The sequence below is a fragment of the Corvus cornix genome, chromosome 7 (assembly GCF_000738735.6).
Source record: "Corvus cornix cornix isolate S_Up_H32 chromosome 7, ASM73873v5, whole genome shotgun sequence".
Lineage (NCBI taxonomy): Eukaryota > Metazoa > Chordata > Aves > Passeriformes > Corvidae > Corvus > Corvus cornix.
This window is the reverse complement of record NC_046337.1, coordinates 22,469,265-22,493,371: the sequence shown is the minus strand read 5'-3', so window position 1 is coordinate 22,493,371 and position 24,107 is coordinate 22,469,265. Positions and strand designations below refer to the sequence as shown.

The following is a 24,107-nucleotide window of genomic DNA, read 5'->3' as shown; positions in this document are numbered from 1 at the left end:
GGACTTGAACCTGGGTCTTCCACATGTGACAGGTAGATATGTCAGCTCCTGGTCTCACATTGGCTTTTTTTTGGACTGAAGTAGAAATTCTGCTCTGAACCTGGTGTTTTTCACTGAAAGATTTTGCATATCCCAAAGTGTTTTTCATACTCACAGATAGGTATTTTTCAATGAACAGTGTCTCACCAAAAATTTGCCAACCTCCTATATCCTCAGACAAACACATGCAAAACTTTTCTAAAAGACTGGTGCACTTTAATTTAAATGTTATATGTGTCAAGGGGAAATAATATCCAAAAACACGTAGATACAAGAATCTAGGTGTCTTATAAAATAAATGTGCAACTGATAGGAATGAAGGCTATTAAATGCCACTGAAGATGTATAATTTACAGTGAGACTATTATATATCATTTTCTTAAATTGTTTTTATAACATAAGCTGCAATTCTTATCCAAACTCATTTCCAACCAAAGAGCATGTTCCCTCACAGAGATTTTTCACTTAACTGAAAACTGCAGGATTCATCCATTAAAAAAAAAAAAAGGAAAGTATGATAAATAGGATATTTTAACTGAATTGGGTAATGGAGAACTGCTGTGCCACTCCTGAGAAATGTCTATAATTCACTTATGCCTTCTGGTATTTGTATAGCATGGTAACTCATGAATCACAAGGTAGCTATCATAAAAAAAACAATGTCTCCTTGACAAAAAATACATTTAACTCAGCTGAGATTTGCAGTTAAGATTCATGCCAACATTTTTAAAATCTCAAATGCTATTATGTTACACTTGGGGAACTGTTTTTGTAAACCTGTGCACTTTGGTGGTACATTTCCTGTTCCGAGTCCCAGAAAGCACTAACGAATTGCTTCTCGCCATGTTCCTGGCAGGATTATTCTCACTTTGCAGATGGTAAAACTGAGGCAGAGGAGCTCGCTAAGGTGATCACGGGAGAAGTGTAGTTCAAAGCTCAAAGCAGAAGGCAGAAGTAAACGCTGCTTTGGGCAACTGGTGGCCAATGTTTTCCATGGTTGCCAGCTTCAGCAGTAGGGATCTTGCTTCCTCTTCAACTACCCACCAGCAGTACCTTTCCTCTAGCTGCCCTTTTGCACAACTAAGTGGACTTTTTAAACTTTTTGTTTGTTATGGAATGCATCTTTTTCACTAGCCAAAGGCATTCTGATGCAGTGTTGGCCTGTGAGGAAAGAAACAGAAGGGTTTAGGCAGATTTTTATGAAATATGTAGAGCAGTTGGGATAGGAGCAGGTGAGAGGTGCCTACCATGGGATGTCAGTATGCTTTTGTCACATTTAGAAATGGTGAGAAACAGTACTTATCACAATCACTGGCAATGGGAAAGGGAAGAAAATACCTACAGGGCATGCAGGGGAAATGGCCAGAGTTGGGTTTTCCTCCAAAGAGAAAGAGTTCATCTCTCAAGGCCTGTGGGGCAGAGAGTAAATATCAGTTGGTATTTGGAGTGTGCCAGAGGTGCCAGGTGAGAGGAGATCCTGCAGAATAAAGTCCCAATATCAACAGAGAAAGAAACAAAAACCAGAAGGCTCTTCGTGACTTCAAATCCACAGAATATTGCCTCTACTATGGCAATTGGGGAATCATAGTCCTGGGCTTCATGTCACAACCAGAGCCAGGCACCTTGGGCTGATTTCCAGTTCACCCCAGCCCCATGTCTTCAGCCAGAACTGAATGGGTGCAGCATCTCCCTCAGCCTGGGCCCTAAAAATATCTCTTACTTCATCTTCCACAAAAAGCGTGTAGCTACTACATGCTATTGCTTTTTGCTTGAGATGAAGTATTTCAATCACTGAAAAATACCATTCATTATCATTTGCAACTGTAATTTTAATCATAAACTAAACCTCAAAGCAACACTAAGTGTGCATGATGCTAAGTGGTCAGCATCATCAAAGTCCCCTGGAAAAACTAACTAGTATGTTACTATATATCTGGATACCTGGGAGATAAATGTTGTTTGCATCCCCTTCCCTAACAACTGAAGGGAGATGGTTCAGTAAAACACCCTACCTCTTAATATGCAGGGTTTGTTGTAGGAGCAGCTCAATTCATATTTCCACCAGTTTGATGGTAAGTGAGCAGCAGTAGCAATATTAATCTGCAGTAACCTGTCAGTGAACTCTACAGCTAATATGATGTAGTTATGATTTTACCATCAATCAGAACTGAACAGGCCCTGGACAATCCTTACAGCACTGCCTCAAAAAATCTAATTGTGCAAAAGCTTCATCGGTTTCCAACATTTCTTTTTTATCTGTCACAGACTTTTGGCCTACTACACAACCTTTTATTATTGGTCTTATTGCATTAGCTTGTTGGACAAAAAAAAAAAAGGCTAAATCTAAGAGTTCCCCTGCATTCCATCATTTGTTACCATGTAGGATCCTATTTGACAGTTCCATATTACTTTAGATTTAGATAAATATTCTTAGGACATATGGTATTGCATGAACTTTTGAACCACTGATTGCCAATGTATAAAAAAAGGCTAACAATATTTTTACCTCTGCATTTGCATGTTCAAATCTATAAGAAATAGATAACAAAATGGGAGAATTAAGCTGTAACCAGGATTGGATTAGACAAAATGTAAACCCAGACTTTTTTTTTCTTTTAATTAATTATATTCACAGAGCAGAAGAATAGTTGAAAAATTAATTACTAAGAGCAAATATGAACTTCTACAGGAGTTAGAGTTCTACTAGTAATTAAGATAACTGTTTGTTCTTCTTTTCAGGCAGTTTTAGTACAACCATCTATTATATAGTTTGTAGTTTAAACTAGATGGGGGGGGGGGGGGGGGGGGAGGGTGTAGGGTATAAATATCATAAAAGAAACACAGACAGGCATTCCCAGCCAGAAGCTTTCCTTCAAACAGTGGCCATAAGAGATTACAACCTGCAGTGAGAGACATTACAACCACACTATTTCTGGTGAGTTTACTACACAAGAAGTTCTGGTGTAACTTTTGTGACTTTAAACATATAAACCCATCAAGGAAGATGAACTATTAACATTATCTGTTTAGTCATTTTAATCTTTTGCATCTTAAATGTAATCAGGCTTTTCAGAACTGAAATTGCTAATCAGCATGTTGGATAAATGTTTCCATTTTAAAATGTGCACATTTAGACATAACAGCCGGCTGTAAAGAATATATTTATATTTGTGATTTAATGTATCACAAACTTTATATTTGATTTTATTTAGCTTTACCAAGAAACTGAGAATTTTTTTGCTAGCATGGTCTGTTCTGACAGCAGTTTTACAGCAGCAGAAAAGCATGGAGTAATAAATGAGGTGTGCATACAATGCATTATGTAGTCTTTAAAGCAAGCATGTCTTTCTAACAAAGCAAAATTTTTTTACACAATTTCAAGTGATTTCATCCCTTTCTAACATGAGCTCAATTCATGCAAAGCAATACAGATTGTGCATAAATAGAACACAGCACTCTTCTCTACTACAATGGCTGTTCATTAATTTAGCAAACTGTTCAAAATTGAGGGGAAATATTTTTTTTAGAAGAATTCTAACTTCAAAGAAATATTTTTTATGATATGAACATCAAATGAATAGCTGAGTTTTAGCCTTCAATCAATCATAATGTAAAGTAATTGTAATCTAATAAAAATAGCCATACAAAATAAGGAAATGGCAGTTGCATCCTGTTAAAAACATGCAGGAATGCAGCTTTGGAACTACTGAGAGAACCGCGGCTGTAGAAAGACAAAAACAGGATGTTAAATTCTTACGACAATTGGAAGCAACTGATTTTTTAAGCACCCACCACCACCCGTGATAATTTGTTCAGCAGCCTCTAGGGGGTTCCGTGTGACTGCAGAGCCCTGCAATTTTATGAGCACCTGAAAACAGGTTATCAGAGATACAGGCATTTACACTGAAATTGAAAATTTCCTGCTGCATTGTCACTGTTGCAAATTTGACTGCTACACTAGCTACAGTGTTCTCTAAAGTGAAAATCACAAAAGAAAGTTCTTGAGAACTTCAGCCCACTTCACAATGTGTACTGTCATCATGGCAGTAATAAAAACATTCATTATAATTAATATAATTACATTAAATCCATATATTCATTCCTTAGGCAAGTGTATTTAAATGCCAACCACAAATTTATTCACTTTCCTTTATGTTAACAATTACTTAACTTCTTGTTTTAGAAGGCTGTCAGTAAGGAACACTAGTTTTCCTTCATTATTTCATATTCCTGTTTTTGCACGAGGCTGGAACTTTACCACCATGTACCAATTCTCCTCTGTACTTTAAGAGTCAACTACAAGATTTTATAGATTCCTGCTATTAAAAAAAAAACCAAAAAAAAACCACTAGACTGTTAATAACAGAATGGAAAAAAAAAATTAAGTTAGTCTGGTACAATGTGTCATGCCTGGCCAACCACAAATATAGCAATAGAATTATAAGCTCAGTTGGTTAGGGAACAATAAAGCCACATAAAAGTTCAAAGATTAATAACAGTATAATTATCAAAAAACCTTAAGCCATTCTTTAATGAATATTATAAAAATAACAACATTTGGGGATTTTAAAACTATTAGTCTGGATTTTTCAAACATGAGAACATGTAGTCAGAAATCCTGATTTTCTCTAGAGAAGGTCTTTGAAGAAAAGGCTGAATATTACTAGAGCCTGCTAAATTATTCTGGTTTGCTATGATACCTGCAAAGCACCACAGACGTTGCAACAGATCAGTCCTCTTAGTCATAGCTGTCACAAGAGGCTGATTTTTACCTTATACTTGTGGGGAAATTGATAGAATGAGCTATACAAATAATTCCTATACTGAGGATTTTCTTAACCTTTATTATTCACATGGCCTCAGTGTAAGGTAAAAGGTAAATAAATGAAAGTTCTAGCTGTCACAACTTTAACTGCAAATTATAAAACACCTCTTGTTATTCAATGAGTTAATTTTAAAGTCAAACCTAGGCATTCTATAGAACAGGGATAGATGAGTCCAGGAATCAATGCCTGGCTTTTCTGGCCTCATAGTTCATAGCTAGAGGAATGCTTGAGTACATTTACTTCTGGGCATGGTCCTTCTTGTGATGGACTATCAGGCAGGGATGTCATGCCCTCTTGCGCCTGACACACTTTTGTCATCCTACATCTTTGGAAACCAAAATTTAAATGAGGCTTGTCCAAAATGGAATTTAATACCCTACAGTTTAAGCTGTCCGTGGGACTTCGGGCGAGTGTTGTCCTGGTCACAAACCACAGTCACAAACAGCCCCCACCACAAGTATGCTGTGACTGGGTCAGAGGTTTGGTGGTTCCTGTTGCATGGGAAAGCTCCCGGACTACCTCCTGAAAACACAGCCCCACCTTCCTGTGGATTTATGGCATGGAAATTGAAATAAGATTAGTAAAAGCAAAGTGATGGGCTATAAAAAGGATTGTGAAATATACAGTGAAATTTGATACTGCCCAGCTCACGAGAGCATGTTACACTTCAGCCAGAACACCAGTTACCAGCGAGGTCACTGTACCTGCACACAGCTTATTTTGCTTTATACTGGCTCTGCAATACACGTTTGAGTGAATACCAGTTACCAGCAAGCAGGAAGGTAGAATTTTAAAAGTTGCTAGGTTAGACTGTGAGAACACTGACACACAACAGGTACAATTTTTTTCTCATTTTAAACATATTTTTAAAGACTTATATGTGTTTCAAAACACTTAAACCCAATGACTGCTTTTCTTAGACAACCTACTACCTGATGTACATTGCACCAGCTACTGCCTGTTTCATCTCCCAAAATAGATGCTTATCTAGTGAAAGCAAGTGAGCTGGAAAGCATCTTCTCAGCCTCTGCTAACCAAGAGATGATGTAACAAGTCCAGGATCTTCAGAACTCTCCAAAAGGATACATTGAGAATTCATTTTTTCCAAAATGTCATTCAGGGATGGGTAACATGCATGCATGACACATGGGCTATCTCAGAGCCAACCCAGGAAAGAGGCAGACAACGTGAATAACAAATGTCTCTTACTTTGTGGTCAGTCATAGGAGACCTCACTCAAAGTTCAGTCAGGTTAATAACAGTTTGAATGTTTATTCCAAATTAATTTGTTTCAGATTCTGTATAATTATGAACAAGTCAAGAAAGGCTTCCTTGTGTTAAAAAAATACGAGATATCAAAATTCACAAAATTGAAAATAAAATGTGACAGGGAATCAAACATATCCTTATTTCAAGATACTAATATTTCCTTTTTGAACACTTAAGCTTGTATTGAGTTAGCCTGAGTTTCAAAGGAAAATGTAACTTCAAACAATTTTTGTTTTCTATTAAGAAAATGTTGACACAAGTCCTTCAAAAATTAAAAAAATTTCCCACTACTTTCTAAACCAAAGATTTTGAAACTATGGCCCTTCCTTGAAATTATTTTGGTTGCAATGACTCAGTAGTTTTATGAGAAAACATACCATTGTGACTACACGTGACTCCCTATCCCCTTGTGAAATCCCAGAGAGAGCAATTCCCATCCTGTCATTTGGGTCACATTTGGGTCCACTGCCTAACATTTCTGTGAAGTGGGTAGACAGTTCAGGAGTATTTTAGTTCTTCCTTTATACATATTAAAAAAAAAAAAAAAGTGTTGTGTGCATAATGCAATGAGATTCATGTCAATCTTAAAAGTAAAATTAACAATAAAATAAAATTCATAATCAGGGCATGAAAGCTCTTGAAAGTAGCAGCTCGACAGACTATTTTCTGACACATTGACCTTATGTACACAGTGAGGGCAGTGAACACAAGCCTGTTCTCCATTCCCATCAGAGTGCAGGGGAAGGGTTACAATAGCCCATCATGCAGCTTCCCTGCTTTTATTCTAAACCAAGAGGCCAATAGTTTCCTCTGTAATTGAGCTGAAGGACGTTTAAAAATAATTAATAGGATTTGGTGCAACTAGTATTATTTGTTGTGTTGTGTGCCTTCTAGTTTTTTATTGCCTGCTTTCAGAGCTTAAAGACTTTTCTTCAGAAAGGTTGAATAACAACTGTTCTGAAAGGAGTCCCAAGGCAAGACAGAGTATAAATAGCTCTGCAAGCACAACAAGATGAAGGCTTCACAGAGGCGAAAGCACATTCAGTAATTAAAAAATACTGAATCATTTAAGTAGGGAATATCCCTTTACAGTTGCAGGACATATATATTAAAAACACTACCAGGATCTGAGTTGTTTTTAACTGTCACGCCAATGGAAGTAATGCATAAACAGGAAGGGTCAATGCACAAGGGGAACAGTCTGGTCCACATGCAGAACTCTCCCTGAGGCAGGTCCACCTTCTTCACTTCCCCTCAAAGAAGGAACAGACTTTTGTCACCCTTCTAAGAGCATGTAAGCCATGTGTTCTCTTCCTACAGCTGCAGATCCACCAGCACCATGTGCCTAAGCCATCCAGTCCCAGGAGGGTCTTGCCACCTCCAGGCCCTCTCCAGAGGACCAAGAGCTGCCAGAGTGGTGAGCATAGGGTGGACATGTGGATGGAGTCCCACCACAGCCCCCTTATATATTTATTTATTTACTTATTAGACCACTACCTACACCATGACTGCTTTATTTTCAGAGGATCTGGTTTCTTCACACTCCCATGGTTTCCACAGGTGGAGCAAACCCAGCCATGTGTAGTACCCCTCTGCACCAGCAGCCAGCTCTGATGTGAAGCAGCTAACTGACCGCACAGGGAAAGCTGTGGTTTAACTGGCTCTTCTCCTTGGGCCTTTCATACTGGGATTGACTTGACTTTATAGGAAGTCCTGACATGCAACCAATGTACAAGGCCTTCCAAAGTCTCATGAGCCACTGAAGGGGGGCTAAGCAGGGCCCTACCTGTCATTGCAGCACCATCCATCATGTCAGCAACCTCCACAGCTCTGGGAGCATGATTTGTTAGTTAACACAGCCTTTGTTAGCTCACTCTCCAGTAGCATACACCAATGGAGATCTACAGCTTTCAAAAATCTGCCAACAGTAGACAAGGGACTTAACAAAAACTAGGCCAGGTCCAAACTATGCGCTGATTTTAATCAATCAAAAATGTGGCAGAAAATATTTATTTCTTTACTATCCAGACGATCTTCCTTGCCATAGAATCTGAGGCAGGTTATCTTTGCAATTAAAATGAGACTGATGTCCCTTAAATCTAGTTTTTATCCCCTTTTAAACATGTGCAAGGAGTAGGAAACAGAAACCTTATGTATGCGGACTCTTGCCTGTTGTAGTTTACCTCTTTATTTATAGGAGCAAGCATATATACAGCACAGATATTCTAACAACTACTGGTGGTGCACTGCACACTGTATCAGAGGAATAAAGAACAGAGCTGATGGAATGGGGAAAGTAATTTACTGTGCACTGGTTTCAGCTGCCAGTGATTGCAACAGGAACTCAGCAGATGTTTTCTTGATAAAGGTTGTTTCTTGTTGCAGAAGCAGCAGCAAAATCCATAGCGTTTTTCTGCAGGGCTCTGCACATCATGATTCTGCCATTTCAGTTAGTCTTAACAGCTGGATGATAAAAAAAATGTTCCACTGCATTATTTGAAATTTGTCACGTTGATTTAGTTTCATTACTGTTATTAAATTTTATTCTGGTATGGTTTACATATCAAGAATACATAATGGGTTTCTGTGTGGCCTGGGATTTATTCCTTGAATGAGGAAAGGACTCTACTGTGACAAAGTCATAAAGCCTTATTGACTTGATCCTTTGCCATAAACATAGGATTCAGGGAGTTAGACTGAATATTAAATTGATACAATGGTTGTATTTTCATCAGGAGAATAACTCCTTCCAAAAAAGAACCTAACAATAAGTCTAGATCTGTGGAATTTTTTTAGAAATCTTCTATTAGCGGGCACAAATGGGAAAATATTCTCCTAATTAGGCAATAAGGGTAGAGAGAAACAGCACAGACATGCATATTTAACATATTGTTCAGATCCTGAAGGAAAATAAAATAAGACAAAAAATGTAACAAAAATTAAATGTGCACAGACATATGGAAGGACTTAAATATGCAAAAGGGTGTTTCTAAACAAAGAAATACCGAACACAAAAAGGCCTTTCAAAATATAAGTTGTACTGAAAGACAAGATGAACAAACAAATTGAAATTACAGACGACACTCCAGTTTGATTCAAATTCAGTTTTTGGATCTCTTCTTTTGTAATGGACCACTCACGGATCCAAAAAACTTTTGAGATGGCTCTAAATTTTGTGTTATAAGCCAGCAGCTAAATGTGAGTGACTGCCACTTTGTCACGTTCCTGGAGGGCAATTTGCACATAGGAGAAAGTTGCCATGTCATATAATGTAAATTACTCAAGATCACGTCACCTCAGAGAGATATACTCTTGCTGATTTGTAAATTAAAGACAAGCCACAAAAGTTCCTAATTCCTTCACAACATAACTACTCATGAGTTTATGCTGAAAGACTGCCATCAAAAGGCAATAAATCTTCAGGAAATAATATCACAATTCTAGCTCAAAAGCACTCATGACTTTTTCCCAACTTTCTCTGGAATATTTCTTCCAAAAGAAAGCAGATGGCAAAATACTCAGTGGGTCAACTTTTGTGTTCAGACGCTCCCAGGGGTTTCCGTTAATTCAAGTTGTCTTAAGATCACCACATTTTTCCTTGTTTCACTATCAGAAGCATTATTTGAAACCAGCGTTGCTGTTTAGTGCATTCTGGATGCATAAGCGTAAGGGGAAAAGCAAAATAACGCTACTCACTGAATTGGAATGGCAGATCCAGGACATGCCTGGGTCCAACCCAAATCCATCCTTCTCCTGGTGAAGCCCTTGGACAGATGACCTGACCTCTGCCAACCCAGCCACCCAACCAGGCAAAACCAGGTCTTCTCTGAAACTCACACACCACTGCTGAGCTGAAGTGTCTCAAGAAGCTAAATCACTATAGAGTTCCAGATTTATTTATTTACAGGTTTACTGGGGAAAAACAAATTCCTTAGAGGACAGATTTGCAGAAGAATTCAGTGCTGACCTCATTGTGTCATTACTGATGTCAGCGAAACCTGCTGAAACAAAATAAGCCCAGTGATGGACGAGTCTGCAAACCTCACATGCTGTAAACCACAAAGAGGTTCACAGCACCTTCATTCGCTGCATTGCTGCTAAGGAACAAAGCCCAGCCAGGGACAAGGGCTTCTGGCAGCTCACGAGGGAGCGTGTCAGGCCACACAGCCCCCAGCGTGGTGTCCCCAGCCTGGTGGGCGCCAGAGACGTGTGCTCGAGCACGGGGAGTCCCATCCATCGTGTTTGTGCCAAGGTCCCGGGTGTTGCCAGGGGTTACTGTGCACACAGCAAGGGACAGGGGCTGCACAACGAGGGGAAAAGCATTTCAGCCCAAAAAAGGAAAACATCGGCTACAGAAATGCAACAGCAGAGGCAAACCACCAGAGATAATCAAATGTTAATATAACCACATTCCTTTCCAGTATGATGAAAAAACATCAGAAAGCATGAAGAACATGTTTCAAGTAACAGAGGGGTTTTTCTAACAATAAATTCAGATAACTCATATGCAACTGTATGAAGACTGCCACTGCAGACCTACAAAATCAGCTTGGCACACCTCCATGAGAGCTGTGCTGCTGGGCTGGGGCCAGGCAGGACCCCCTCGCTCTGCTCCCAGCTGCTCCCAGTGCCCACAGCCACCACCAACCCTGACCCAGCAGAGAAGGAGGCTGAAATATTGCTGCTGGCACCTACCAGCCATGAGGTTCAAGCAGTCCACAACTGGGAGGCATTAAACATTTCCGGCTGTGTACACACCAATGGCATCTCCTGAGCAGCTGTGCAGAGGAAAGGTGGAGGAGCCCCCCACAACACCTATTCTGAGTGAAGGCAGCCAGAAAAACAGCCAATGCCTAAATGTTGCCTGTTCCATCTTCAGACCACACACATTTGCAGTTAGTCACCTAACTGCAGGCTGTTCTTCAGGTGCTTTCATTTCTCAAGCTTGCACACAGTGAGGAAACAATACTCTGCTAGTCCTAGGTTAAAAAAAAAACAACTTTAAATTTTTATAAGAGCACAAAGCTGTTGGCTTGAGAGTCCTGTTTTCCATAAAACTCACATTCATAACAAGCAATAAAAATGGAAGTTTGCTGCAATATAACTCATGAGTCTGCCTAAAACTTGGATCTGAAGAGATCGCCATTAAAGGTAAAATGTAGCATAGGCTTCATGCCATGCTACAGACCATTCTTTTGTTTCTTTTCAATAACAGAAAGAGTGCTAACTATGATACAGTTTTATAAGGAAGTCACCTATTTTCTAACAACATGACTGAAATTAGCCATTCATTACATGTAGGCTCTTAACTACTATTAATTGATATCTCTTTCCTTCTCCTCTCTGAGTAAGCCAAGAATACTTTGTTAAATTCTATTCTAACTCAACATTGATATTTACTGCATTCCATATAAAATTAGACATTCCTCTGTTTAAAAGGAATCAAATTAAAGCCAGAGACCTGACCTGCTAAGGGTGGCACTTTTCACAATTTTTATCAATTTCTTTGATAAGATTCACATTTAAGGCACCAGGCTGTAGCAGAACATCAGATGACACATGCAGAAAAAACATGCTGCTCTGAGTCCATTCTGCCTAAGTACAATGGATTCATAGCACATGGAAATCAATAGCAGACTTTGCATAGACAGTATTGAACTTTAGCTGCATCCAGCAGTATGGAAAAAGGACAATATGCAGTGGGGGAAACAATGGTTCTGTCAATTAACCCGGCTACAGTACACTGCTACCATATCCAAGAGGACTACAGGCAGTCATTGCAGCACATTCCAAGGAATTTCTGAAAGAGTGAGCCCTACCTGTAGTCAAATTAGTCACTGTAAGAATACCCCTAATAACTTAAACTTAGATGTTGATAGAACCAGACAGCATCTCAAAAAAATTTCTCTATCCAGGAATATAACTCAGAATGTTAAGTATTAGAAATGTGAATTATTAGACCAGCCTCATGCCTTTCTCCTAACAACAGGAGAAATCTCCTGCAACATTATTTCCTAGTACTTTTGTGTGCTTATTGTTATTTTAAGCATACCACACCAAGTGGCAAAGAATGCTGGTAAATGAAATAAGAAAGAGATTTTTTTACCTCACTATAGGTCTTGTTCATACCACATGGTCAATTTGCCTGCCATCGCTTTGCTTTCCCACCTTTAATAGGAGAGAAAGTAATACCTGTCTGTTCCTTAAGACATTTATGCTGATTACTTATCACTTACCAAAATCTTTCAAACTGAAAGAAGTATCACAGAGGCAATATGAGACATAAATTTGTCTTTCACTGTGTTTCTTACTTCCTTTTTGTGTTGAGAGCTAAGACTCGTTTCTGATAGCTATCATGTTCCACTTCTTCTCTCATCAATTATTTGAAGAAGTTACTGTCATCCAAGGCTATGTTTCTAATGATTTTTTTAGTTGTGTAATTTAAAGAGTGCAAAATCATTCAATTTCATCTTATTCTGGAGATCACTAAATGTAATTATACATGGAAATGATGAAATGAAGAAAAACTAGATATACTCTGATCCACTTTCAGGGTCTAGCATAAGAAATCCAGGTCAGTTATGCTAATTTCAAACAGTGTCAATTCACCAGAGCTACAGAAAAAATAAGACTGGTATCAAGTTATGGAGCAAAAGTTTGTTCACAACAAAGATTTCATTTTCCTCACAGAAACAGTGGAGCTAAATAAAAAGACAAATTATTCTCTTCTGACTGTTTGGTCAATCAAGAATTGCAAGTAAAATATAAACACACCTTAAGCCCGATCCCAAACCCAAAAGACACCCCTCCCCAAAACCTTCAGCCCTTCCAAATCAGTTGAAAAAGACATATTGCAAAATTTCATGTAAAGCAAAGAGTTCAAGGAGATTGACCTTGGTTCTTTCAAAGGCTTTAATAAGTATTCTTTGAAGAAAAGAAATGCTAGTAAGAACAGATCCTTTCACACATGAGAAGAGTAAATGAAAGATTCAGAAATGGCTCTGACATTAAGTTCCTTTTCAAGTATTTTCTCAGCGGGAAAAAAAAGGAAGAAATGCTGGGAGCACTGAGAGAGAGTGGCATGAGGATCCTGCGAAAGAAACTGCAACAACTGATAAAGGACATATACGGAAACACATAAGGGAAATGTGAACAAATAAAAAAACCTAGACAAAATGCATTCTACAGGACTTAAAAGAATTGGTTAAACTCCTTTATGTTCACTGTGCACGAGCCAAATGACTGAAAAAATAGAGCAGAGAGAAATATTAACATTACCACCTCAAACAACAGCAAGGGTACTGCAGACAGACTCTCCTGTAAATCCAGTTTCTCTTCCTAATGGTCACTCGTCTTCAGTGAGCCTTGGGTGCAGGGCCTCAAGCAAGGGCAGGGGACTATCCAAGTGCAGATGAGCTTTAATAGGGGCCCGATGTATCTCACAGGACCTTAGCTGAAAAAGTAATTCACATTGGCTCAGCCATTTCCATGTGGGTTTTAAATTGCTGAGGTAATGAGATTACAGGAAATAAGCTGCAATGTAGCAAGGTGGTGGGAACTGTCTCCTGGCTGCCATGTGGATGACTGCTAGGAGCAGTCTGTTGGACTTCTTTATTAATGATCTGGAAAAGAGAGTACACAGCACTTGGATGAAACTCAGAGATACGAGTACGAAAGACAGCAAGATAGTGTACAAAGAAAATAATAGAGAATTTCCTACAAAAGCTAGAACCATGGAAACAAAATAACTAAAGGAGATTCAAGTTGGAAAATAGTGCATCCTGGGAGAGCATCTGAGAAGGAAAAACAGGAAGGAGAAATCTCAGATGCAATAATGATGAAAGAGCTGTAGGGAGACAGCTCATGCTAAATGACGTGAATTGGTAATGGGATATGGCGTGAAAAGGCCAATACTATATTGGACAGGGTAAATAGCTTCACATCACTGAGAAAGGAACAAATACCACTTCCTGCATGCTGCTGGTACAGCTCCATCTGGAATATTATACACGTTTCTGGATATTGACAAATTTGAGAGTTCAGAGTAGAGCACCAAACATGATCCAAAGACTAAGAGGATTGATTTATGAGGAGACATTAGAAGAGTTAAAAATATAAATTGCTTGGCTAAGAAATGATTAATGGGGGACATGATAACAGCCTACTTATATTTGAAGAAGACCACCGGTGAAGGAAAGGCATTTTTCAGCAGGATTCTCAAGGAACATCAGAATCCAGAGAGCAACTGAGAAGCAAAAACATATACTGAGTATCAAGAAATACTTACTGATCATGAATTATGATAATCTGAGGAATAATTTCCTCAGTAGGAGAGGAATGGAGCTTTTACTTGTGGCTTTTAAACACAGACTTGAAAAATTCCTTAAGAAACCTATGTACCCACAACTGCAAAAGTTTGAACTCTGACCTCTGACCCATTCCAGTTTAGCCAAGCTGTGTGCAGTCTACAATTCCCCCTTCCCCAAGATGATTTGGGCATATTTGCAAAGATGTTACATTCTTATTTGTGTTTCTTCCCATGCTGTTTGCTACCCTGGCATTAATCAAACTAAAATAAACCATAGCTGCTGTTAGAGAAGTACTTTTGTTACTTGAGTGCCGGCAAAAGTCTCAGCACCTGTCTTACCACTGCATGCAAATAACAAACCAGCAGTCAGTCACCTACAGAGTCTTTCAGTGACTGGGTTCTTGATGAGCTACATTCAAGGTAAACATTAGATGCAAGTGCTTCTTCCTTTTTTTAAGGTGAAAAAATAATGGTATAGCAAAGCCTTACTACTCTGGTTTGTCAGAAAGCTCATGGCTGGCCAATAACACTGGAAAAACAATATGAACCTGGCAAGGCATGGAGCTGGAAGGTAATGTGAATCCTTCTTCATCCAGCCACAGGGTGTTACCCAGGGAGATACAACGCCATAAGACATGTCATGCAGAACAGAAGTTTTAAATCTTGCAGCTCCCTTAGCTAGATATATCTCCCAAAGTTAGATTAATTGTGTATCTTTCATCTTCAGCTATCTCTGAAAGGACTTATCTTTATCTCTGCTTTCAGAGGCCCATAAATTTCTCTGTGTTCAAAGGCTTCATCCCTTCCCCCAGTCCCTCTCTAGTTCAGATATCCTCAAACTCCAACACGACTGGCAAATCTCTCTGAATTTAATCCCCTTAAATTATCTTCCCCTTCATACCTCCTTCCATGTCTTTTTACCAATTTCCTTCCAGTGCTTCACTGCTAAGTTCATCCTTGCTGAATCCTTCTGTTGGCAACCTCCTTTCTACCAAGAACTTCCCCATTATGGAAATCAACACTGGTACTGTCTTTTTTTCCTACTACATATTTCCCGGGTACTACAAACCTAAAATATTTAAAGGCAAAGTCAATTTTAAAACCATGAAGTTTGTTTGAATGTTTTAACTTTTTCCATGGACATCTTTTTCCCCTCTCCAGAGGCAAAATTATTCATAAACTGTTACCAATGGTTATGCTTAAAGTGTTGGCTGAAGAACCTAGTGTGAAATATATTCGACTTTGACACTTGTTTTCTGCTAAGGAATTTAAATCCCTAAAAAAAATTGATTTAGTTTATAAGCAGGCAGCTATGTTTTCAATGTAATTTTTATTCATGTTTTTCTTCATCAGATATGACTGATTCAGGTAGATCAGTCCCTGTACACTAGGTTACCATAATTATGCACTATACCCATTTCAAAATTAGTTCCAGCTAGTTAGCTTCACTGCAAGACAATTCTCACTGCCAATTGAGAATTTAACGTAGTTTGATGATGGATACATATAAACAGCAAAATCCATTATTTATACACTGTAGGAAATAAACTCTCTGGCTGGCCAGGGACATGAAGCATGTGAAGGGTTTTCATTTTAGATGGTTGGAAATTTTAAACTCAAGCAGCTTTTAATCAACATACCATTGAAAACAAATTTCAGCAGTTGCATTTCTTATTCAGCAGCGGTACAATGTGACTGAAAATAGAAGCTCCAAAAGCCTGATGGTCTATTACTCAACATGTGCTTATAATAAATTAGATGTAAATAGCGGTTATGGTGTACTAAGAAAAGCCAGAAAAGACAACCAGTTTCAATAAGCTGGAGGGGCTGAGAAAAGGGCCATTTCTGTCCTACTGTTCTGAAATAATTCCTATAATTCAAGCACTCGCATGTATCATTGGTTTCTATTATTATCCAGCTGCAGTAGCATCTAGATGCTCAAGTCCCATAGTACTAAAATAGTTTTTAGAAGGCTAGAATCAGTCACCAGAACTAGACATTGTTATCCCTCACTCTCAGCGTTGGCAGCAAGGCTGGAGCAGGCTCTGGGCTGAGGAGGAGCTGCAGGAGGTGTGCAGAGGGGTGATGGGCACCGAGGGGTACAGTGAGGACCCCTGAGCAGGGTGAGCTCCCCTGAGCCTGTGATCCTGGTAATGCAGCAAACCACCTGCAGGGTCACACCTCAGATCTTCCAACAGAGGTGGGGACCTTATCCCCCATGAAACCAAGGGCTGTAAAGACCATTGTTAATTGGGCTTAAATAGCTATGGTTACATGAGTAAAAGGGAATTAAGAAAAGTATTCAGCCTGAAGCACTGGAGCAATGAGCATCTCCCCACACATGCAAATTGACTGAAATAGAGTGAATTATCCTTGCAAGTAATAATAATAAATAAAGCTGGCTTTATTTCTGGGTCTGGTTTCCTATACTCTAAACAGCTTTCCTTTAACTCTAGGTGAAGATGGCTAATTATGAACCACACAGACAGACAGTGAAGACTGCACACCCCACCGAGTGACCAAGATACAGGCTACAGTTTTTCACAATGACATTATAAGAAGAAAGTGTTATAAAAATCAGTCATGGATTCACCATGTGAAGTCATGGCCTCCATCACTCCCTCTATTAATCCCTATCCTGCATCCCTGGGCTGTAGTTGTGGAACTTCATTCATTACTGCCATGCTGTGGGTCCTCTTTAGTTCCTCAACTCAGGGGGCTGGTTGGAGGGAGCTGGGTGCTGTGGAAAGCAAACATACACTGGAGACCTGCCTGTGTAACACTGAACCTAGCACAGGCTGGGAGGGCAAGCTTGTTCCCTTTGGACTGTGCATACCTCTGAGGGGAATGATAAAAGTTTGTTGCAAAAGTTTGTGACGATTTGGTTCAGAGAACAATTTGGGGTGAGTCATTGGTAAGACTTCAAGATTGTGAGTTGGAACAAAAACCTCAGTGGAACAGTACAAGAATTATTTAAATTTTTTAATTATAATTCATCATGAAGAAGAAGAGAACACTTCATCCAAAGGCAATTTTACAGGAATAATTGCTCTGACACAAGCAGCGGGCAGTAAGGGAGGTGCCAGCCCAGGAAAATGTGTATGGAGCCATTGGCAGGACACGCCTGGGAAGACAAAAACTAAAAATCCAAGTGAACTCTCTAGCATATCAGCAGGTAGTATTGCAGCTGGTGACAATAAAGTTCCCACACTCATACTTCAGTAGGAAAAGGTGCAAATAAAGAACTTACTGAAAAGCACACAGAATCAGAGCTTGATCTGTGTTCAGAACAACTGAGTTTCAGAGTACGCATGGAGCTGTCACCTGTCACTTTTTCCAACAGAAAACAGAAACCAAGACTAGCTGCTTATTAGACACTGGCGACTTGTAAAAAGGGAGTCTGAGACAGCAAAGGAAACGCCTCAGTCAAACTCAGCGTTGTCAAATCCATCTCATCCTGGAATAAGAGTGAGAGCTGGTACTGAACTTCATGGGGATTTTGAGCTTCCTGGAAACTGTAGATGTGTATTTTTTACAGTAATCGCTATATAAGTGATCCTTTAATTTTCTTCCATACATCCTTTTCATACCCTCTGCAGACTCATCAGGCCACGTGGTTTTTATCCCTGACCTGATCCATTAGGTCGACTTGTATTACAGCAATGGTCTTTATTGTATATTACACAAATAGGGTCGGGCACACATTTAATGACAACTTGAAATGTGCAGTGCTTCAGGGTCCTTTCAGGTATTGCATTTATGCAAAACCATCTATTTGGAATATGAAACTTGGTATGTACTCAGTGTTCAATTTAAATACAGCAGCTCTTATTTTTTCAAGTACAATTTCAGAGTTTTTAATTGTTGTATGAATAAACAACCAATCAGGTGGTTCAGCAAATACTGTGATTTTGTCTAGTCATGTTTTCATTGTTAGAAATATGCAATTGTAAACATATTTTTGTTGGGCAAATATACAAATACCTAAGCAGATAAAGAAAGGATAAAGATAAAGGAAAATGGTCTTCCTATCAAAGGCCACAGACTTTCACAACCTGTACCAGAGAATACTGAAATTGTCAGCTGAAGGTAGAGAATTGTAGAAAGTGCAGAAAAGAATCACTTGCTTGTCACATTGTCATGGCTCACCACCTACTACACTTCAGAACAGCTGATTGTGATGGGGCCAAACTTTTTAACAGGGCCTGTTGTAACAGAACAAAGGATAATGGTTTTAAACTAAAGGAGAGTCGATTTAGATTAGATACAAGGAAATTTCAGTGATGATGGTGATAAAACACTGGAGCAGGTTGGCCAGAGAGGTGGTGAATATCCCATCCCAGAAACATTCAGGGTGGTCACAATGGTCTAGTGGAAGGTGCACGAGGGTTGGACTAGAGGGGCTTTAAAGTTCCCTTCCAAGCCAAACCACTCGGTGATTACAGGCCCTCGCAGGGGATGAGCCGTTCTCCCGTGCCCCGTGATGGATTCGCTGCTCCCCGGTGGCTCTCACGGATGATGGCTGCGACCAAACCTCTCCAGGGCCGGGCCGCGCCAGACCGCAGCGCTGGGCCGGGCCTCCGTGGTGCGGCCCGCGCCGTGACGTCACGCGCACAACGGGCAGCGCGTTGTGACGTCACGCGCGGAAGGGCGAGCGCGCCGTGACGCAGCGGCAGCAGGCGGCGGCGGAGCCGAGGCGCCGCTGGGTGTCGCTGTTGGCGGGCGGCCGCGCGCGGGGCCGCAGCGCGGGTACAAAGCCGGGGCGGTGAGGGGCGGCCGCCGCCATCTTGCGCGGCCCCGCCCGGCGCCGCGGCTCCTTCGGGCGCGGCCCTGCCGAACGGAGCTCGCCCCCTCCGGGCCGGAAAGGCCCCGGCGCTGCCGCCCTCGGGCAGTCCCTGCTCTGTCGCTGCCAGGCCCGGCGTGGCAGCTCCCTCGCAGAGAGGGCGGCGCGGCCGCTGTGTGTCCGTCGGCGTTCGCTGGGCGGCGGTGGTCGCGATGAGCGGCGTGTGCCACAAAGGAACGCACCCCGCTGCCAGCGCTCGGGGGAGGCTTGCGAGCAGCTGGGATAATTTGCTGGAAAATTGAATTTGGGGGCAAAGAGAAAATCAAATCAGGGACAGAAAAGTGATAAGAATGCTGAACAAGGGTTTGTCCTATAAATAGCAGATGAAGACAGATTCTCAGCCGTAGAAAGCGCCAAGCACGCTGAGCTACCTGACATTCAGAGAGGATGTGGGGAGGTGGTGTGAGGCATCAATGCCCAGCACAGGTGCACTTGAGTTTTATCTCTCCCCGAAACCTGGAGTCAGAGTTCTAGGAACTCAGAGCTGGGGAAATCAACACCAGTTCCTGGTCCCTTCTTAGGGAAGGTCACATTGAGGGACATTTTTCATCATGCAACTTCTGCCTTCCTCCACTTAGTCCCTGAATTTGGTCCCTGGAGATTGGTTTAGGCCATGGTGTCCATGTACACGTTTGATGGCATTGCCTGGTTCCAAATGGGAGATGTTTCCCATCCCCAGGGCAGTCCCAAGTGACAGGCTAGCACTCCCCTGCCAGGGATGCTCCACTGAAAGGGGAGCCGGCAGGGACAAGGAGCCCAGGCTGGGTCTGTCACAGCACCACGTGTCACACTTGGAATACATGTCACTTCTGGAATATGCCAGGGTCACAGTGCAAGGAGCCTTTCTGGCTGGGGCCACTGTTCAGCGACAGGCCCTGTTCAGATGGATCCCTCCGGCACCACCACTTGAAACCACTCCCATGTGCAGGAGTAGTCTGAACACTTAATAAAAGAAGGTGGAGAAGAATGCAAATTAGGAGATGAGAAGCTTGTAATGGGAATGATTTGTCATGACAACTGTGTGCAGAGGTGAAAGATGCTCAGTGCCTTAGGCAAGTAAAGAGCCCAGCACTACTCTGACACAAGAGTTGATTTTGAAAGGCAGACTCAATGCAGAACAGCACAGAAACAAGCTTTCTGGCTGTTACAGGAAAATTACTCAATCTGAGTGAGGGTATGTGGAAGAATAAGATATTGTCTTTTTCTGACATTCTGCAATTTTGTGAAAATTAGTGAACACCCACAGCAAATCCACATATTTCAGCTCAGGCAGCATTTTGAGGCAGGTTCCCACCTTTGCTATGTAGGACTTTTTTTTCCTCTGGGGGTGCTGCCACAATTAAAGGGCAGAGATGGGAGAGATCCTTGGATTTAACACCCTTCCTTCTTCCAAAACTGAGGTGGCGAGGAGCATAATGCAGCCTCTCATTCATGCCCTGGAAGGTCATTACACAGCCACAGCTGTCACCAGCCAGACACTGCGGGGCTGCTGGTCTGTGATGCCTTAGCAAGTTGTAAAAGGAACTAGTGGCAGTTTGTTGCTACAACATAAACAGGAACGTGTCCCTTTTGTGCCCATCTCCTTTCTTCCTCAGTCCATGAACTTTCCTAAAGAGCTGGTTATGGCACTTCACCTGAGTTTACAGGGAGAAGTATCTTGTATCTCTCTAATAAAGCAAGGTATTTCAAGGGCACTACAAATCCCCTTTGGACTGAGGGGACCTTTGGAACTCTCCTCATAACAGCAAAGTGCTGTGTAAATTCAGCTTTTAAAATGTTGCCTTTCACAAGACAAGTCTGCATACATCAATACTGGCAGCACTGATGCAAGAAGCTCCGGCACGCCAGGAGAGTACAGCAGCGGCCCACTGGGAGCCAGTTGTGTTTGGTGGGGTTTTCCCACCCTGTACACGCACTGAGGCACGCACGCTCAGTCCCGTCCACCCTGGCAGCCGATCACTGACAAGTGTGTAACAGCAGTCATTTCTAGACAGGCTTAAATCATTCTCATGGCTTTACCCATGCACTTCTCATCCAAAGTAGGGAATTTTCCAGTTCCAGCTAGAATTTAGCTGGAATATCCGCAACTCAAAAATGGCTTTATAAAACAAAACAGTCTTTATAAAACAAAACAACCTGTTAAGCTGGAAGTGATGGCCACCAGCATGCTAACCTTGGGCATCTAGACTGAGTGTCTTTGCTGCTTAACATGAATCAGAAAGCGCAGATATCCAGAACAGGGAAAGACATCAAACGAGTACCAGAAGGAATTAATGAATACAAGGTTTTTCTTCCTTTTTTGTGTTTTGGCTAATCTTCCACATTTAACAGCTCTACTAATTTCCTTGATTTTAGGAATGAGCAATCCCATGTTTATGAAGATTCTAAATCCTGGTGTAGGAAAGGTGTTGGGTCCTAAAAGCTGCCGTGTGCATTTTCTGTCATAGCCTGACATCAAAAAAGACATAAAGAACAAAAGAGATCCTGATACTACTGCAAAAGGGGGCATATTGAAGCCAATCCCCATCCCCAAGAACATGTGTTTCTGTTCTTGACAGATGAGATTGGAGTTCATCAGGGAGTTGTTTTCTTTCTAACAAGTATTAATTCCAGCCTTGTTTGTGAAATTATCCAAAGAATAAATAAAACATGAACAGCAGCATTGTGAATTAATCACCTGAGGTGTGTCCATCCCAAAGGAAAAAAACCCCTCAGCTGTGGCAGGGATGCTCTCTGCTGCTCACACAGCCAGTAGGAGGTGCTGGTGACAGCAGTCTGCGTGGTGGAGAATCTGTTAGAGCTGCACACCTCTTTTATGTGGGTGACCATCAGATGATCACACCAGTCCTTTTTGGACTGCTGAACTGAATTTGATTAGGCAAATGAGATTTCAGTGCCTGTCAAACAGCAGTTGTAGTAATTGTCCTAGGCACAGTTGTTCTAAATAAAATCACAGATGTTGAAGTCTCCCTCTGTTTTGCTGCTGGTAGCAGAACACAGCTCGCTGCAGCTGATTTTCTGGTGCTTTCATGCTGGTTTTGAGGGCCATATAAAAATAAGTTGTTTGCTTAACCCCAAGTAAACACACAAGAAGGAAGTCTTGCACAAATGGCAAAGATCCTCAATCCAGTCCCTTTAATGTAGCAGAATGGAGTTGTAAAAGTCCCAGTTCTGCAGCAAAAGGATTCCTTTGATGTAGAGAATGTGGAATACGCTTTGTAGAGATCTTGCAAATTCCAGTGCATGATATGTGTGCTGAGAAGCAGGGGTTCTACATGCACAGCACAGGAGGTGCTGTGGAGGGAGTCCAGGCAGTGTCCTGGCCCCCACAATGGGCCAGGCACAATGGGCCCCCACAATGGGGAGTGGGGGCTTGAGCAGTTTAGACAGTCCTCTGAAAAAATTCAGTGGCTCAACAGACTTATCAGAGGCTTCAAAATAACTCAGACTGTGGGGTCCAGGGAAATTTTTCAAACTACTTTACACCCAACTTTACAATCCCTTCCCATTAATTTCATATATATTACTTAAGGATGGCAAAGATCTTGGCATCACCAGTATTCCTGAAGCAATTGCAGTTCATTCAATCAGAAACCCTTACAGGATCAAGGAGACTTCAAATGAGATGTGTTGCTTGCTTTTTTTCACATTTTATAACATTTGTATCCCAGCTATTCTGGGAAATTTACAATTGTTCTCATTCCTGGTTCCCATCTACTGGCTCTGTGTTTCAAGTGGGTGGGAAGGAATTCTGTGTCTTGTTTTGAATAAAAGATTTTTTCCAAAATTTAGAGCATGACATATCCTTTTCTAAATCCTCAGGTAAAATCCAGTGTGTAGGAATGCAGCAGTCCAACCTCCCTTATCCTTGGAACCATCTACACAAATCTTCACTGAGCCGAGACCGCGAAGGGGGGATGAGGAACTCACGAAGAGCTTCACAAGTGGCACGTGGCAAGAGGTCCTGGATGTCCTACAGCCCACTCAATAGGGCTGGAGTAGGCTGGGCCATTCCCTGTCTCACTCCCATTACAGAGGGTTCAGATTAATCAGTAACCGATGAGTCCTGGTTATGTGGAGCAACCCCAAGATGAGTACAGCACTCAGACCAAAGGAGACAGGCCTCCTTGGAGAACTGAGGCCATGTGTGAGACAGCAGAGGAGTACTAGGATTTAAATATGAATTGTTACCATGTCTGAAGTCTGATGCAATGCATACTTGTGGCTCAGTTCTGACCCTACCCCCACTCACATTAAATTTTTGGGAGCTTTTCCTTACATTAGCAAACATGTCCAAATTCTAAGTTGCCTGCCAGCCAGAACTGACCTGCTTCAGCTTCTACAAAGAGGCAGCTGCTAAAGCATGTGTTTTCCACTCACACAAGGACTCCAGCTTCAAACGTGATGGGCATTTTTTTTCCCTCTGTCTTCTGCTTTTTCAGCAGTAAAACGTTTCACAGAAATAACTTGGTCTGTGTGAATTTGCGTGACACCATATTCACTGAATTGTTTGGCCCTGAACCATATAAAGGATACAGAGAGGGTCCCTGAGATAGGGAGGCTTCATTTTATAAGGAGTAATGAGAAATAACCATTTAATGCCATAGAAAAAGCTACATAAAAATGAATTTCCATTCCTGCTGCGCAGTAATGGCCTTATTTCCAGAATCTGAAAGAGCAGAGTCAGTAACACAAAGCATCAGACTCATTTTTATGAAATATGCTTTTTTGTGTCAGTGATAGAAAGGACAAGAGGAGAAAATGCCTCCATCATGCTGTGCTTCCTGGTATATTTAGTGTATATTCAAGTGCTTCCTGGTAT

At 41.2% G+C, this 24,107-nt stretch overlaps 1 long non-coding RNA gene across 1 annotated transcript; it reads left to right on the top strand.

The window, feature by feature from the left end:
* The first annotated feature begins 2,900 nt into the window (after positions 1-2,900).
* Positions 2,901-17,701, top strand: LOC104693842. Its single transcript, XR_002047142.1, has 3 exons — positions 2,901-2,974; positions 7,455-7,551; positions 16,899-17,701. It is a non-coding gene; the product is annotated as an uncharacterized LOC104693842 (long non-coding RNA).
* Positions 17,702-24,107: the final 6,406 nt, after the last annotated feature.